Here is a 13869-nt window from a genome sequence, read left to right as displayed (position 1 = left end):
TTGCCCAGGTGTTTGGAGAGATATAGGCTAGGCTTTATCTTACTCTATAGATTTACATTCAGTGGAAGCTTCATTAGGTATTGTATCATACTGAAAGGTCATATTATTTCAGCTACCTTATTTGGAGGTGCAAAATATTAGAAAGACCTGACAGTATGATGGAGTGCAGTTGTAGTTCTGTAAACTACAAAAAAAGCTAATAAATGCTAACTGTCCATCAAAATTGAGTAATGTTATACAACAAACTGATTACATCAAACTACTTTTTTCATAGACTAAAAATGCCCAGTACAGTACAAAATTATTGTAAATAAATAACTATGGAACTATTCAAAAAGTTTGAAAGTTTATCCAATCTTACCTTAGTGCTTGTGTCGAGGATAATGACATACAACAGGTCGTGTTCATTAGCCACAATGTTAGCACTACCTTTTTCACCTCCATGACAATTAGATGCCATAGAATTATTATTATTATTATTATTATTATTATTATTTTGGTACAAAAACAACTGTGTGTGCCCTACTATATCAAAAACAGAATGTTTGAAAGATGTCTACACAACTAGTGCCTGAATAAAAAAACAGACATAGATAGGAATAGGCTAGGTAGATAAGATGCTAAGCTAACGCCCATGCTTTCTATTACCTTTAATGGGACCGTCACGCTTGCTAACACGGCTTCCACATTAACACATTTTAGCCTGCTCTAGTCTACTCTAAGTCTGTTTCTCTCTGACCAGAGCAATTCAACCTGGATTCTGTATGATAAAGATAACTCTTATGTTGTCAGAGAGATGAAAATGTCTTCTAACAATCAGGCCAAGGGTGTTGTTTGACTGACAGCTTGCCATAACCCGAATTAAAGGCTCTGCAATATTGTGTGCGCTGGGCTTAGGTGAGTTTGAGATACGGCAGATGATGGGTGGTGAGATAAATAGCCAAAAGTGAAAGAGAAGCATAGAAGGCGACGCAATTACCTGCTCCTGGCGTCATCCTCTTGTTTGTCGCACCAACAATACATCTATTCAAGACCCGGCCTGCATTCCTGGCTGTTGATGATTAAAGTCTCTTGTGATGCCAGCAGCACGCGTCTTCCTCTCTTCACCACCCACCAATACATCCAAACACAATGGCACCTCCTTTTCGCTCTTACCTTGGCCCTTTCAGCAGCTTTTTCAAAACAAATGAGGGAGAAGGAAAGTACATTTACAGTGGAGTTTCGAGTACATGATGAACCGGAAAATAAAGTTCACATTTCGAGAATCCAACAATTGCTCACCCAGGAAGAAGTTGGGATAGTAAGTTCCAACACGCCAATGTTAGCTGCCTGTTGATTTTCTGACCTGTGAAAGTGACAAAAGGATTGACTGCAGTGAGCTTGTTGCCGACTGGCTCCTTTTGTCCTTCTGACTAGGGTCGTTTTGCTCTTTTCATTAACTCATTTGCTCCCAAAAACGTATAAATACGTTCTATTTTAAATATTACCATGCTCCCAAAGACGTATATATATCTTTTTGTGATTTATTTATTTATTTATTTTTATTGTTTTAATCCTAGAGCATATCGGCGGTTTTGTGCAGCCTCTGAACTGAAGAGAATGCTTCAAGCAATGGTAATTATTACAAAAACGTCCATCAGGTGGCAGCAGAGTATAAGAGATCAACCATGTTGCAAAAAGCTCTTTTTCCCCAGTGTTTTAAACAGATTTGTGAATAATGATGAAAGAAGAGACTCTAATCTTTTGTTTTGGTAGGTTCCATGTTTTGATATCAGTAGGACACAATATCTTGTGGGCTTTGCAAAATCAGTCAAAATCCAGTAAAACAGCGAAAAACATGCTAGGAGTGAATGAGTTAAGTACGACACTTCATAGTATGAAGTTCATACTACCGATATTAGACCTCTCTTACCCACCCCCCCCCCCATACACACACACACACACACACATCCTTGTACATATATCTTTGTGAGGACATCCATTGACATAATGCATTTCCTAGAGCCTTACCCTAACCGCAACCATCAAAAATGATTGCCTAAACCTAACTCTTACCCTAACCCCAACCATAACCCAATTCAAACCTAAACTCTAAAACCAAGTCTTGACCTTCAAAAAGAGGTCTTGCAAAGGGAGGACCGGCCAAAATGTCCTCACTTCACAAAAATGTCCTCATTCTGTTGGATAAAGACGTATTTTGGTCCTCACTATGTATTATGTACAAGAACACCCACACACACACACTCACACACACCCACACACACACACCCACACACACACACCCACACACACCCACACACACACGCCCACACACACACACACTTGCAATAAGTAAGGTCATAGTTTACCTTTAGGTAGAATTTTGTATTTATGTATTCATGGGTGTCGTAAGGGGAAGACAAGTGATGACAATTCTAATGGGCCATGACTGACTGGGGCCCTCGAGAAAAATATTTCCAATTTACGACACTGAAGCGGTGGAGTCTAAAGTGATTTTACCAAAATAGCTGGCAGCACTCCTTTATGTACGGTATGCAGTATCTTTGACTACAACTATACTAGCTTGTACCGTAAGGGATACTTGACTCATTGAGCCATTTTCAGCGGTAAGAAGATAATTGGTTATTACCTATTTCCTCAGCACAGGTGATGTCATCTTTCAGTTGTGTTGACTTCCCCTTTAACTCATTCACTCCCAGCCATTTTCACAGAAGCAATCCCGTTCGCTCCCGGCTGTTTTACTTGATTTTGACTGCTTTTGCAAGGCCCACAGAATATTGTGTTCTATTGCTATAAAGGCATGGAACCTATCAAAAGAAAAATTTTAAAGTCTCTTCTTTCATCAGGAAAAAAAAGTATGTTTCTATCTGCTTCCGTTTTGCAGCAATTAACATTAGAAGAGAGCTAAGTTTCATCAGTTTTCACAAATCTATTAAAAAATTCTAAGTAATTTAGCTTTTTTTTCTACATGGCTCTGGTTGATCTCCGTTTCTCTGCTGCCACCTGCTGGCCGTTTGTGTAATAACTACCATTTCTGCAACCGTTTTTTGCAGTTGAGAGGCTGCATCAAAGCCTCCTGTATGCTCTAGCATTTAAAAAAAAAAAAAAAAACGTATAAATACGTCTTTGGGATACTTAGAACATTAAAAAAACGTATTTACACGTTATTGGGAGTGAATGAGTTAAATATAGTGGTTTTGCTCGCGCGGTAGATAAATATATTTTTGTATAGTGTTGCATTTATTGTATTGAGTTTACTTTAGACGTATTGAATTTTTGTACAATGGGTGTAGTATAATAAAGGACATGAAATTACCGTACATTTGAACTAAGTCAATATTGAATGCAATGTAGTGTATAGAACTGTCCTTCGCCCAATTCGTGTACATATTGCGCACACCATACATGTAACGAAACTGTGCAGCTTAACGAATAAAGGGCTTAACCTTCCTATTCTATCGGATTTATTTGAACAAATGTCTGACACTTTTGTTCGCCAGCGTGGTCCTCCAATCATATACATTATTTAACAACACGCTGTGTTGATGCGCTCGCAGCTGACAGCGCAGCTCATCTTTTTTCAAAGCCGCAGAAACTACGAGATCTTCTTTTTCTGACCTCAGGCGTCGTCGGCCTGCGGGGAGCTTTCGGATGCTCGCGTACTGGAGCTTCTCTCGTGTTTCGTTGGAGGAAAGAATCTCTGAGGGGTTGCGCGCAGAGTCCACCGGCAGCAACCAGCTGTTGACGTAAATGAGAAATGACGAGGAATCTCTGCTACTGCTATTACAGAAGAAAAAAACTTTGAGGTCAAACACAATGTAATCTATATTTCCCAACCTTGTTTGAGGAAATCTCACGTGGGCGACACACCCAGGAACTCATTTTTAAAGTAAGAGCGAATCCAGAAAGTAGTACAAGTAGCAATCTCCACATCCACTTGTCGTAATTGGACCCAACACTGGAACAAACTGTTCGGTGGCTCGGCCGGAATTAATGATGCATTCTGGAGACTTCTTAATTGGCTCTTGGAGATGTGTTCCGAATTACGGCGCCAGGTCACGCCCGACTCTGATCTATGGAAGGAGCCACTTCAGGTTTACTGTCCCGCTAAGTTTTAAAAGCCCACCGTGTGACCGGGTGATGCCCCTGAGAAGGATTTAAGCAGTTTATGCATTTATGCAAATGAACCAGGTGAGACGCTCCCCAGTATCACCCTGCAAAAAAAAACAAAAAACGCTGCGCTTCCAGTCTGATAACAAATTCCACCTCGGAGGGGAATACAGTATGTCCTCGCTCGCTTTCTCCCTCACACTCTTGCCCTTTATCTCCATTCTGCTTTTCTCCTCTGAGGAATGAGGGGGGGAGGACAGAGTGCGAGGTTTCTGGAAGGAAGAAGTGATTTATTCGGAGGCATTTCCAAGGTGCGTCATGATGAATAAATTTAGTGTTAGGTAAGCTCTTCTACATGAATGTCTCATTGTTTCCTTTTGTCCCCGCCGAGAGAGACAGAGGAGGGGTGGGCGTGTGCATATTCGTGGATTATTCTTGGAGATTCTCCCACAGATATTTTCAGCAGCTCGTATTGTGCACTGCGTGCAGTTTATCGATATTGTATGCGCTGTAATTTTGCACCTGCTTGGGTCATTAATGTTGAGGAAATGCTGTTGTAATACAAAAGGAGTCAAATTTGGAGTCATACCAACTTTTTTTTTGTGTTGGCAAGGGATGACGCAACATTGAGCCAGGAGTTGACTGCCAGCAGCAAAAGAGCAATAAGTGGAAGGTTGTGAAGACAGTGAAGTCCAGACAGTGCTAACGTTAGCCGCCAGCGCTAATTACGATGGGCTAGACGCTTTACATATCCTTACTCACTTAACATGTACTTTAAAGTTACAGTAATAAAGGATTTTTGACGGCTATACTTTGTATTGGATTTATTTTCAGTTGTCATCCCGATTTATGCAATGAACCAATTAAAAAGGAAATGTTAAATTGTTTCCTATTTACCTTTACACGTTTGTTTGTGTCATATCAGAGCTAGAACTACTTCCTACTTCCGGGTTTGAGAATCATGGGAAATGTAGTCAGACTCAACATGAGCTGAGTGTTTTGTAAATGTGGAAATAAATAAATTAAATACATAAATAATGAGAACTTTTTTCATGCAATTATTAAAATCACACACACAAAAAAAACATATTTAGTCTCACAATGTGAGCATATCTTCATATTTTCTATAATATTTTACAATATCTTTATTTTTGACACTATACAAACACTTTATTATAATGTAGATGAAAGTCAGTAATCGTATAGCTTGTATAATTATTTTTCTGCCCCCTCAGAATAGCTCAACATACAATCATCACTGTCTAAATCTCTGGCAACAAAAGTGAGTACACCCCTATGTGAAATTGATTTTTTATTTTATTTATTTTTTTAGATTTTTATATTATATATATATCTCGATACCTGTCATTTTTTTGTTTGTGTTTATGATTTATGTGAAAACCGATTAAAAAAATGCATTAAAAAGAAACAGGACATGCATTTTTGTCTCGCAGCAAACACCAAATGTTATTTATCATTCCGACACGATGGTTATTACTGCAGTCGTAGTTTGCAGGCGTGTGCAATTACCCTGCGTCCTACGGTGGGATATTTCTCATCATACATCCCTCTTAAGTGGTAACAAAAGATAATAAAAATACCACTGCAAACCTCATCCATTGTAGATCCAATACAGCACAGGCCCATCCATCCATTTTTTTTTTTTTAAATTACTGTTTATACCATCCAGAGTCTGCGAAAGGGAGATAGATAACAATTCACATTCACACCATCAATGAGTTGGAGTTGCCTGCACGGGGTCAGGCGAGGAAGCCACGACACCATCAGTGACCTACAGATGTCCTTACATTCTGCAGGTGCACCTAACGAAGTGATTACATATTGAACAGAGCTGATAAAAAGGCGCTAACTAGCTTGTGGAACATTCCAGACCGCCTTGTCAAATGATGAAGGTGAAAGGAGAGATGACCGTGCAGAATAAGAGTTCAAGCACAGTGTGGTAATTAGCCTGTGAAACAACATTGAATCCATTTTCATTAGCGTTACTGTTACACAGTAAGATCATGCCTTGAAATTCCATCGTTCATCGTTAGCGCTGAAGCTCATTAGCTAGGGTGAGCTAAAAACTATCTCAGTGAACTTTTCAGTGCAAATACACACGAACAATTGGTTCACACTCCAACCAATGGACCATTCCATTCAACTTTTCAAACACATTGTCAGTGTACCCTAGATTGTTTCTGCCGAATTAAGCGATGCTATTTTGGAGCCTCTGAATGATCGAATGGCTGCATATTTCCCATTTGTTTTTTTGTTTTTGTTTTGTTTGTTTTTTAGATAATTTTAACATAAACCTACCAAAACAAACTAATATGATACATATCCATTTGTCTAATAAAGCCTATTTATTTGAAATGTATAATCCTCAAGTTTATGTATTTAGTATTAATAAAGTATTATTACTTTTTTTATTGTTACGCTTTGGGGATGTCTGCAATCAGTTTCATACCAAAAACATACAAATGTAAAATAAAAATTATATATATATATATTTTTTTTTTTTCATTTTTTTTTTTTGTTTTTCACACAGCAGCGAACATTAACCTGATTATTATGTAACTCAAATAATATACGTTATGTATATTAAATAAATACTCTCATTAATATAGAGGAATTATACTCTAATAATGTTATTTATATAATGTTATTTTGTTTGATTTAATGAATTGTGAAATCTTTATTTTATTGACGTCAATGAACTGATAATACAAATGATATCATACTACTGATCTGATAGAAAGATATAATAAAGTGTGAATCATCCGTCCTCCTTCTATGTATGCATTAATTCTGGTAATGTAACGAATGCATTCTTTAAAAAATAGATTTTTTTGAAAATATATTTTATATTTTATTTCACAACATTACAACTTTTTACAACAAGTTAGGTTGACTTCAACAAAAAAATATCCTTTTTTCATAATATTACTTTCCTTTTTTTTTTTAACCTTTTTTTCTCATAGTATTTTGAGTATTTTGACTCAAAATTCAAACAATTATGACCTTTTCTTTTATCTTATAAGATATGACCTTATTCCAGTTTTATTCCAAAAAGACTTTTTCCTATAAGTACCACAAATGTAGTCTTCTAAACATAACTTCTTTTTTTTTTTTTTTTTTACAGAACTTTATTGCCGTAGTGATATAAACTTTTCTCGCAAAAGTCCGACTTCATTCCTAATATTGCATATTTCTTGTCCAACACTCTTCCTTATAGTGTCAGTCAAAACCGAGCATTACTATCTCTCCAAAGTTAGACTTTTTCGATTCAGCTCTTGTGTTGGACCTCATTATTTCTGTGCAGGGAAACCTAAATGAGCCGTCCAGTGAGTGGAAATATGAATTTGGGTTCTGCAGAGATACTAAATGAAAAGTTGAGTTATGTAAAATTGATTAGCATTGCCCCGAAATGTACCTTTCAGCACATTGCTGCACTGGAGCCAAAAAAAAAAAAAAAAACTGCAGCATGACATCCATTTTTGCAGAAACCTGAAGTGGCCTCCATGAGGACACATATGAATTAATAAAAATATAGAGGCTTCAGTGTGAAGATTCACACTCCTTTGACTGCAAAAAAAAAAGAGAGTGCATGAGGTGTCACCGAGTTCACATCAAATGGCCAAAGGAACATGACTGTTGAGCTACACAGCAGATTTATTGTGCTACCAGGACACGAGTCGTGTACTTATTGGAGAATTGATTAATGGAGCTAGCAGGAACATGGAAATAGTCAAGGGTCCCCCATGACTTCAATGCACCTGCACACACATACATACACACGGCAGCTAGACAGAGACATCTTTTGTTTGCTCGCACAGCAATCCGTGACCGTCGAGGAGAGGCTTGCATATGACTGTAGATGACTGTGAATTCTGCGTCACGGGAGAGCAAATCAATAGTGAATGGAGAGTGAGCGGATTTCATTACGGCTTATCATGATCAATTCACAATTCTCGCCGCACTCATTCACTCTACCTTATCTCGTCTTATGGATGTCACGTAGCTACTCGTGGGCAAATAGTCTGAAAACAAGCTTTCAAAGTAGTTTCTATTGCTTGCTCGTCAGTTTGTGGGTGTACCGCAAGAAAACAGCAGAAGAAAGTTTGCCTCCATCCGTGTCCACTGCACGAAACTTATTCTTCCCTTTTTGACATAAGCAATAAGGCCAGAATATGGACCCGATACCGATAACTGGTATTGGTACTCGCTTATTCCTACAACATAGTAACACAAACTAGTACACAAATTAGAATGTGCCAAAGTCTATCATTAAAAGACACAAATACAGTAGTTTTTCCAATTTTTCAAATTGTTCCAATTTCCAAATTCCAATTGGCAATGCAAAATTAGAAGATGAAAAAGTGGTTAGTTTATTATTTTGTATATGATCTAACACCAAAAATCCAGATTTTTTATTTATTTATTTTTTTTATCATTCCATTTCAGGCTAAATCAAATGTATAGAATTGAAAAATAGACAAGTTTGATTTTAAATCTTACTGGTTATGTTTACGTGACCTGGAAGTTTGTTAATGTGCGAGGTATTGGTCAGAAACAAACAATCTCCGGGAAGACAAACAAGGCAAACTTGGGAGGAACAATGGGGCAAAAATTCGGCAGCATGTCGGGAGGAAATAATAATGAATCGACACGGACAGCAGGGAGACAAGAAACTAAATACACACACACTAATTGACACAATTAGACACCGCTGGGCAAGACACAAGTGGCAGAGGTTGCTGATTGGTTGACACATGAGGAAGGGCAGACACAGGTGGACATGACAATGCTTGACAAGACTAGGGGGGCACACAAGGACAACAATGCAAAACACAGATCATGACTGAACTTAAAGAAACATGAGGACAAAATCAAACTAAACCAAAATTAAATCTGAGCCATGAAAAAAAGTAACAAAATCAACCTCAACCCAAACCATGACAATCAGTACTCACAACGGCGACTGATACCAGTATCGACCACACCCTTACAATCTGGAGCTAGAAATGAGAAGAATAGAAAATTAATTCTACTCAAGATTTGAGTACTCGTACTGTTATCAGTCTGAAAAAAAAAGTGACGTTGAACAGCCCTACATATTTGGAGTAGTCATCTCATTTAAGCTGCGTAGACTAGGGTGTGCACAGCCTGGATGCAGCAGCCAATCATATTGCAGTGGGTGTGTCCTGCATAAAACTCTTTAAATTCACTCTAAAATTAATGCACTCAATTTGACACTCCTAATTATTATATGTTAAACATGCTCGTGTCCCTAGTAGTGCTGACAAAAAGTTGTGGCTGTCAAGTTTTAGGTGTGGTTGTGGACTCAAATGCAGGGCGAGGCGATAGCATGACGGGGGTGGAAACAACAATGAATCGACACAGACAGAGCGGAGACAAGAGACTAAATACACACACACACACTAATTGACATAACGAGACACAGCTGGGCAACACAAGTGGCAGAGGGTTCTGATAGGTTGACACACGAGGAAGTCGGGCAAACACAGGTGGGCAGGACAATGCTTGACGAGACAATTGGAGACACATAAGGAAAGCAGAACATACCAGAAACTTAGAGGAACATGATAACAAACTCAAACAAAACACACTCAAAACTAGAACCGTGACAAAAGCACAAAAAAACAAAAAAAACAAGCCAAAACCCAACCCAAACCATGACAGTGGCTTCCTCCATTATTTACAGTAAGTTGCCCATGTTTGTTCCATATGTATACTCCAAACAAAATGGAGGTTGATCAGTGTCTTCACATAGTTTGTTTGACCTTCTAGTGTGCATCAATCTCTGGACTCTGCTCGAAAGTTCGGTAATCATTCGATAATGAAGGCTAAAAATAAGTGGGATGACTTAAGCCTCCGTCCGTATCTGTCTCGTTACAGCTCATTTCACGCAGGCAAAACCGCGTTTGAGAAACTACAAAATCAATCTATAATACAGTTTGCGCGACTCCAATTGATTCATTAGGGATGCATTTGTTCTGGGTCACCTCCATCAGACGAGGTAAATTGTGCGTGCGAGCGTGCGTCTTGGGAGGTGCATGGCTGCAACCGAAGCCCTTAATGGCGTCCGTGCTGAGCGGCTGAGACGGGCGCGCTGTGCAAGGAGACAAAAAATCAAGCATTCGAACAGATGCCGGTTTAAAAAGGCCCGTTTATGCTGATGCGGAGCCAAATTGCGTCAGGAAAACCTGGGAGAGCGTTAATGTCGTGTGAGATGCATTAGCGTCTTGTACTGGCTTTGGGGCCAACGCATTTGAATAGCAAACGGCCACGGAAAGCGACAGATGTTTGTGTCCGAACGTGTCGCACAAACACGCACAGGCACACATCGCCTCTGTGTTTTAGAATCAATACGCAGCAATTGTTTATTGTTCCTCGGAGAGCATTATTGAAACTAGCCCCCCACCCCGCCATCCATTTTGATAACCCCACACGGTTACTGCTCTTTACCATGTTGTGCAAAGTCAGGCTGCACAATCAATGGAGCTGCAGGGCAACTTGTAGGCACAAAAAAATAAATAAAAATCAATGACGAGAGAAGAAAGCGGCAACGTGGACCTCTTTGGCCTTTTATAGGACCAAGGCAAACATTGCATTTAATTTATCCTCCTGATAAATTCTTCAGCCTTTCCTTTTGCTGACAGTCTTTCTTGTGTGCGTGATGGTCAGCCGTCACGTGGGAGGGAAATGAAGAGCGACCTTTGTTTTTCTCTGAGATTTGATCAGCCTCTGTTGGCAGCTCTCTCTAAAGTGGCATCCAAACACTTATTTACACATTTATATAATTGTGATAAGGCAGAGCGCTGAATATTGGTTTGCCTCATTGGATAAAGGTGTCTTCTTTTTTTTTTCTTTTTTTTTTTTTACTCTGACTGAACTTGTTCTTGAAAGATTATTTTTTTTACCCCATTAAATTAATGCTTTGTTCTTTGAAAAAAAAAATCTTATTTTTTTCTGTTAAAATAATATGACCTTATTCTTCTACAATTACACTCTTTTTTCCAAAGAAATGTAAATTTTAATAGGCAGTTTTATTCAGCCATTTAGCCATCTGATTTATTCAACAGCTTTACATCAAAAATTAATATCCACCTTTTTTTTCTGGGGGAAAAAAAAACAGAAATATAAAGAAAAAAGGGGAAAAAAATAAAAAATAAAGGTCCTGTTACATATTTTTCTACATCATCCATGCTCCACCAATGCCCAGATGAGTACAAAGAGCCCTGGCTGTTTTACTCTGACTGCATCTATCAGCTTTTAACTTCCCTTTATAGTAAGAAACTGTGGAGTGTGCAGGGGTCCGCACACTCCACAGTTTCTTTGTGAGGGGATGGGCGGAGTTTTTCTTACATTTGAAGCCATGTCTTCGTTTGTCACCTGTGGCTGTCACTTTAAGATCGTGCACGTACTCGCACGTGCACAATGAACAAGCCACGATGCTGCAGTTACACTTTGGGCCAGAGGTGGCAGTCGTGAGTAAAAAAAAAGTGACAAACTGCACAATGATCCTTTAAAAATTCATATCTACCTAGATTTTGGAGGGGAATATCCCCTTAAAAATAATGGAAAGAGAATTAATACCATTGATAATTTGGCTAATTGAAGCCCTGCTGCACCCAAAACATTTGTTAAGCACATTTTCGTAAAGATCTTAGGAGTTTTGTTTTACTGTCAGTCCTTTCAAGTATTGTTTACTGTATTCGTCTGTAAAGCCCATCGGCCGGTGCTTAAACAGATTAAACGATCGATAGAGGCCAACAACTATGTTTAAATGTCCCTTCAACAAGCTATAAAACTGCATTTAATGTCATTACAAGATGAATGTCATTGACAGACAGATTAGAGGTCCTCTGAGAATACAACGACACGGTGTGGAATCTGGAAAGAACCTACAATGTAAGTTTATGGTGCAGGAAAATCAATGAAATCAAGCAAAGCAAAACGATTTTGTTATGGCTCATTTAGTGTGAAGGTTGAACTGTTTAAACACAAGAGGCTATTACTTGTGCACAGGATAAGGTGCTTGGAGGATATCAGCTCTAAAAACGATACCGCGCCTGAAAATGGATCATTCAGTTTTCCATCTCGATAACAAGAAAATCCTTGCAAGTCAAACAACTCCACCAGAGTCACAAATTGATGAACTCTAGCTTGCTAGCTAACCCGAGGTAAGCATTTATGAATAAGAAACTATACTTGAATACTTGTTGACATTTTTTTTTTTAAAGGGAAATCAACCATAAACATTTCTTGACAATAATGTTATATGTGAACTCACTAGTCTAAACATGACATTCTGATTAATATTATATTTGTGGAATATGAGTTAAGCAGCAAAATCCAGCCGTTTTTATCCACCTCAAGTGGCGGACATTTTGCCACTGACGACTGAAGATGACATCACAGTTGCTCAGGGCTCAAACAACGACCAATCACAGCTCACCTGTTTTCTCAAGCTGAGCTGTGATTGGTTGTTACCTGCGACCTAAGCAACATTGATGTCATCTTCATTTGACAGCTAAAGGCAAAATGTCCGCCACCTGAGATGGATAAAAACGGCTGGATTTTGCTGCTTAACTCATATTCCACTAACACAATATACAGAATACCATATTTAAATTAGTGGGGCTGCATAGAACATAAGATTTAAGACTTTAAGATTTATTTTCATGCCGATGTGAACATATGTGGCATGTTACAAAATGTCAAACTGACCCTAAGTAATGTTGAAGGCGCTGGCTTCATGCCCCCGCTGCTTGTTTTGGTCACCATTTTGTCGTTGTTTGGTTTTGGATTTCAACATCATCTGTAGATTAAACTTTTTTTTGTTTTTAAACTTTATTACTAGATGGTTTTTGCGTAGCTTTAGCCCTCATTAGGACATCATCTTGTAAGAAAGAAACTACTGTGTAGTTTTCACCGTTTTACCTCAAACTTAGCTAAACTCTGTCAAATTAAATACATTTTATTATTCATATATTCTCATTAATTCATATCTCTTGTCTGCATGCAAATAGGTGACATTTGAGAGACTGCAGTGCAGTCGTCATGCACTCATTTAGTGGACCTCGTTAGACTGTGTGGGTGTACCAAACGAAGTTTTTGCTTAGTTTGAGAAAAGGCTCATTTATGCTGCAAAAAAGTTAGATGACGTTCTTCTTCCACAGGGCAAAAGGTGATGTGATGAATGAGAAGACATTTTTAAAGGATATATTATGATGGAAAATGACATTTTAATTGCTTTTAAGAAGTAGTTGGGTCTGCTATTCATCTACTTTCAATATCACTCTCGTCATTCGGACTCACGGTTGATCTGGAATCTATTCCAGGTGACTTTGGGGGGAAAGGTGGGTAAACCTTGGACTGGTCGCCAATGACATTTAGACAAACTCACATTTACACGAGGGGTCTCTCGGTGACACCTGAGTACAACTTCCACGTCAATTGATTTTGTGAAATAAATGCGTAGCACAAGTTAACTATTTGTTTATCAGTGTTGACGTGTGCACTTTTGTTGTGGGCCCTTGCAGAATTTGCTAATAACTGCATCCCAATGTAAAGCACAGCAGTGGAGTTAGTCCGACTACAATGCAGTCACAGCTAATGATTTTGCAACAGGCAACAACATGGATTGACTCTCATTGTTCACATTGCTTTTCGTCATTGTCACATACCTCAAATACGTGACATTTCACAGCGAATGCGAGGGGGTTTCCA

This window comes from Festucalex cinctus, chromosome 12 (genome assembly GCF_051991245.1).
Source record: "Festucalex cinctus isolate MCC-2025b chromosome 12, RoL_Fcin_1.0, whole genome shotgun sequence".
NCBI lineage: Eukaryota > Metazoa > Chordata > Actinopteri > Syngnathiformes > Syngnathidae > Festucalex > Festucalex cinctus.
Note: the sequence above shows the minus strand (reverse complement) of the source record.